The sequence below is a fragment of the Pan troglodytes genome, chromosome 12, assembly GCF_028858775.2.
Source record: "Pan troglodytes isolate AG18354 chromosome 12, NHGRI_mPanTro3-v2.0_pri, whole genome shotgun sequence".
Taxonomy (NCBI): Eukaryota; Metazoa; Chordata; class Mammalia; order Primates; family Hominidae; genus Pan; species Pan troglodytes.
The window spans coordinates 28,000,464-28,005,013 of NC_072410.2; the positions used below are offsets into that span (position 1 = coordinate 28,000,464).

Consider the following 4,550-nt stretch of genomic DNA (forward strand, 5'->3'; position numbering starts at 1 on the left):
CCGAACTGGGGTGGGCACTGGAGTTTCACGAGAGTGCTGAGGCGCCGGTCCCGCCAGGTGAGCTGCACCCAGGAGGCACCCTCCTGCCAGGGGTGACCTAGTGGGCGGGGCCTGCCTGAGGGTAGCCAGGAAGGGTGTTCCGGGAGGGAGGGAGGAACTGCTGGCCGAGGGCTCAGCACTCTGCACTGATGGTGGGGATTTTTTTTTCAGTTTTTGTTTTTTGAGACGGTTTTTCGCTCTTGTCGCCCAGGCTGGAGTGCAATGGCGCAGTCTCGGCTCACTGCAACCTCCGCCTCCCGGGTTCAAGCCTCAGCCTCCCCAGTAGTTGGGATTACAGGGGCCCGCCACCACGCCCGGCTAATTTTTGTATATTTAGTAGAGACGGGGTTTCACCATGTTGGCCAGGCTAGTCTCTAACTCATGACCTCAGGTGATCCACCCGCCTCAGCCTCGCAAAGTGCTGGGATTACAGGCGTGAGCCACCGCTCCCGACCGATTGTGGTTATTTAAACAACCTGAAGTAGAAAAAAACCCATGAGCTTTACTTTCAAGCATAAAGTAGGATACAGGGATTGGGTGGCATTGGAAAGCTTCAGAACGTTCTTTCTTGGATGCATGGCGCAATGAGAGACCCAACAGACCAAGGGTCAGGAAGAAAAAACAATTTACTATTCAAATAATGAGATATGGGTCCAACCTCTGCAGTGTAGTCAGTGAATGAATAATAAAAAGAGGGTTGTGTGGCCTGGGGCTGCTCTTGCTTCCTCTGGGTCCTCAGTTTCCCCATCTGTAAAACAAAGGGACAGACCAGACCGCATGATCCTTAACTGGGGCTGAGGCTACAGCCTTAGGCTTCCAGGGTGCAGATCTTGATATTCCCTGGGCACAGCGCCTGAGCACAGATTCCTCTGTGGGGAGATGGACTCACATCCCTGGGAACCCTGCCGGAAGTATCTGCCCAAGCAAGCAGCTCTGAGCCCTTACCTGAAGGTTCATCTTTGGCAATGGGATTCCTTGGAAAGAAAGCTGCCCCTTAACCCCGGGGGCTGCCGTGGGGTGCCCACATAGCAGGGCTGTAATATTTTTTTCTTATCTCTGGAGAGCAGCTCAATTCATGTCCAGTAAACACAAACCCGGAGGCCCTTTCTTGATGAACACTGCAGATATAATGAAAAACTGGCTCAGATCTTCATCTTACAAATGCAGCTGCTGCTTCAGACATGGTGCTTCCCCCAGGCTTATGGGGATTCAACTCATAGACTCATGTAAACACACATGTAACCCATGGCACCCTCAGGGCCTGGGACAGCAGTCCAGAGCGGGATCTCTCTGCCTCCTAAGGCTGGCCCTGGAGAAGTCGCTTGGGGCAGATGTGAGGGGGATCACCAAAGGGAGGGGGAATTGCCACCAGCACATCCAAGATCATTCCTAGAAGGCAAGCAGCAACCTCCACGCCAGGTTTTCTGTGGCTCTCCAGAAGCCCTTGGATGCCTGTCCATTAAAAGAGGAGTCATTCAGGCCCTTCGCAAATGCTGGTGCCACAGTGGCTTTCAGAGAAGGCCTCATGGCCCCTCCTGACGTCCCCTTGGTGCTTGGCTCCCCGGCCCTCTGCAGTCTCGTCTGGAACACTGTCTGCTGTCCTGCTCCTTCCAGGGGTTCTGTGGCATTGCCCTTTTCAGCCTGGCCTGAGCTCCTGGGCAGCAAGGCTTCCCCTCCGACCCCCAGCAGCCTTCACCCACCTGCCCTGGGGGCTTTGTTCCTGCCTCTGGGACCCAGGGATGTGACCATGCATCCAGGAGCCTTCGTCACCTGCTCCCAGGGTTGGGCAGGGTGTCCCTCCCAGCAGAGCCATCCTGGCTGCCCTCAGGCTGTGGCTCCCACCAGAAGCTGACAGCCTCCAGCAGAGCCAGAAATGGCCCCCTTGGCGGTTCCACCTGGCCCTCCCTTCCGTTGACAAGAATGCGACCTGAGTTGTTGCTTGTCGTTAACCCCTGTGCAGCAGCTTCCAAAGAAACTGCTTCAAAGCACGGGGCAGGGAGGGCTCTGCAGGGTTTGGAGGCGGAGGCAGCCTGAAAACAGGTGGCAAAGCTCTGAGGGCGGGTGCAGGAACAAAGCTGTGTGCGCTCTGCCCCATGTGTTCCAGCAAAACAGGATGTCGGTTAGTGGAGAAGGAGCAAAAGTGCCTCTGAAGTATTCTTGAGAAGGTCATGGTTGCTTTTCAGAAAGGGCATTTACCACAGACCAAGCAGAATTTCCCAGCTGGGCGCCTGGGGACTGGGGATCGTGCTGTTGAGCACAGGGGCATCCGAGAGCATTCGGACACTGCTGGCCTTCACCTCACACAGCCTCAGGTGTCCGGTGTGCTCTCCTCTCCAGATGGCCATATGGCCAGGGCTTCTTGTGTCCTTGGGCTGCGCAGGAGTGAAATCTCCTTTCCTGCCCGCAGGAAGCCACGTGGTCTTCAGTGGCCGTTTTGATTTGTGCCTATGAATCAGACGCTGGCCAGATCACTCTCCATAGCCCCTGCCCACGCCTAGGGAAGGACCATGGGGTCAGCCATGCGGTTGGCCAGGTATTGAGGGCTTGTTCATGGTGTCTTTGTGGGCCTGACAGAAGCCTTTGAGGCCATTAACACCCAAACCCTTCCACTCAATGTTGGGCAGGCTGAGAACTCTTCTAAGAATCTAAGAGTCAGCCTGAAGTAGCGGGTGGGGTGGGGCTTCACTAGGATGGCAGCCACGGTGCCCTCACCCTCACCCCAGGCAGTTCCATGGTCAAAAGGCTCACTCTGTCCGAGGCCCTCCTCTCTAACGTTGCCCTCCCTGTCACAGACTGGGATGACTCAAGTCCTGGACTGCCCCCGGGCCAGCTGTCACCCGAGTGGGGTGGGAGTGGGGTGACTGCCTGCCCAGCGGTCAGGGCAGCAGCCACCCAGCTGCTCATTAACTCAGAGGTAGCCACTGGCTTCAGGGAGGCCCTCTCCCCAGGACTTCCCAGCCTGTCCATGCTTGAAGAGCTCTATTTAATATACATATATTTTAAATTTGCACATTGGTCCTCTACCCAATACACATGTTAATAGTAGGTACACTTCTAGTAAGTGTTGATGGAGATATAAGTTTGTAAAAAGCTGCTCTGAGGTTAGCGGTGTTTTTAACGTAGGCACCATGAGCACAGGTATACATTTTGAAAAACAACACTGGAGGGTATAAGGGGCTTGGACTGCATATGAATGCGCAAAGCTAGTTCCCAGAGCCCTCAGGATGGAAGCCACAGGTTTAGAGTCCCCTTGAGTTCCCAGTGAGAGCTGGACTCAGCAGTGTGCACCCAGACACACACATTCCTGCTCCACTTGGGCTAGAATTAGCATGGTGACCATGCCATCTCTGAGACCTTCCAGGAACCCTTTGATCTCAATGATGATGAGGCTGAGGCCAGAACCTTCCAGTACCTTCTCAGTCAGTGGTTTTCAAACCTGGCTGACCATAAATGAACCTTCTGAAAAAGCTCTTTAAAAATGCAGATTTCTCGCCAGGTGCAGTGGCTTACCCCTGGAATCCCAGCGTTTTCAGAGGCTGAGGCAGGGAGACTGCTTAAAGCCAGGAGTTTGTGACCAGCCTGGGCAACATAGGGAGACCGTGTCTCTACAAAAAATTAAAATTAGCTGGGCATGGTGGCATGCACCTGTAGTCCCAGATACTTAGGAGGCTGAGGCAGGAGGATGCTTGAGCCCAAGAGTTCAAGGCTGCAGTGATCTGTGATTGCACCACTGCACTCCAGCCTCAGCAACAGAGAGAGAGAGAGAGAGATGCTGTCTCAAAAAAAAAAAAAAAATGCAGATTTCAATATCCATCACCTGGCAACTGGATCAGAATTTCCAAGGCTTGGGTCCTGGGCTGTATTTTTTAAAGCTCCCAAGTCCAGGCAACACACAAAGAAAATGGCATGTCAATTCCATGGATGCCTCCAAAGGTGAAAATCCCCAAAAAATTATGGCACTTCTATAGAACATTTCCACCACAGTAGTCCTGTGGTGGAAACTTCTGAAATAAGAATTATTCCCTTTTCTAGGTGAAGCTTTTCTTTGATTCCTTTGGTATCTGACAGATGAAGTTTTGAGACACCAACAGATGGAGGCCAGTTAAAAGCCTGCTCATCTCTGGTCATCTCTCTTTCAAGGTGCAATTTCTCCTGAGCCTGAATGTCCTGGACTCCAGAACTGGCAGCTCATGTGGCCCCACAGGTGGACACAGATGGGTTTGGCTGCAATCCACAGGCAGGCTCTGAGACTGGGACCCAGTGGGCACGGGGTGTTCTGGCTCTTGGTTATAGCCCTTAAAGCAGAAAGCACAGGTCTGGGCCATAGCCTTGCTTGACTTCTTCCTCCAGTACCTGAAGTGGGTATCTGGTCACTAAACAATAAGCAAACACAGCCTCCAAAGACGGATCCGACCAGGAAACTGCAGACCCACATGACGCAGCAACCTGAGCTGACCTTCCCAGGAAGGGGATCACAGATCGTGGTAGAACTTGCCTGGGTTCATGGGTCC

The 4,550-nt window shown here is 53.4% G+C and overlaps 1 long non-coding RNA gene across 1 annotated transcript; it reads right to left on the minus strand.

The window, feature by feature from the left end:
* Positions 1–647: 647 nt before the first annotated feature.
* Positions 648–3,822, minus strand: LOC107973552 (uncharacterized). The gene is made up of 2 exons (XR_001715926.3): positions 985–3,822; positions 648–787 (listed from the first exon to the last, which is right to left on the minus strand). It is a non-coding gene; the product is annotated as an uncharacterized LOC107973552 (long non-coding RNA).
* Between the last annotated feature and the right edge of the window lie 728 nt (positions 3,823–4,550).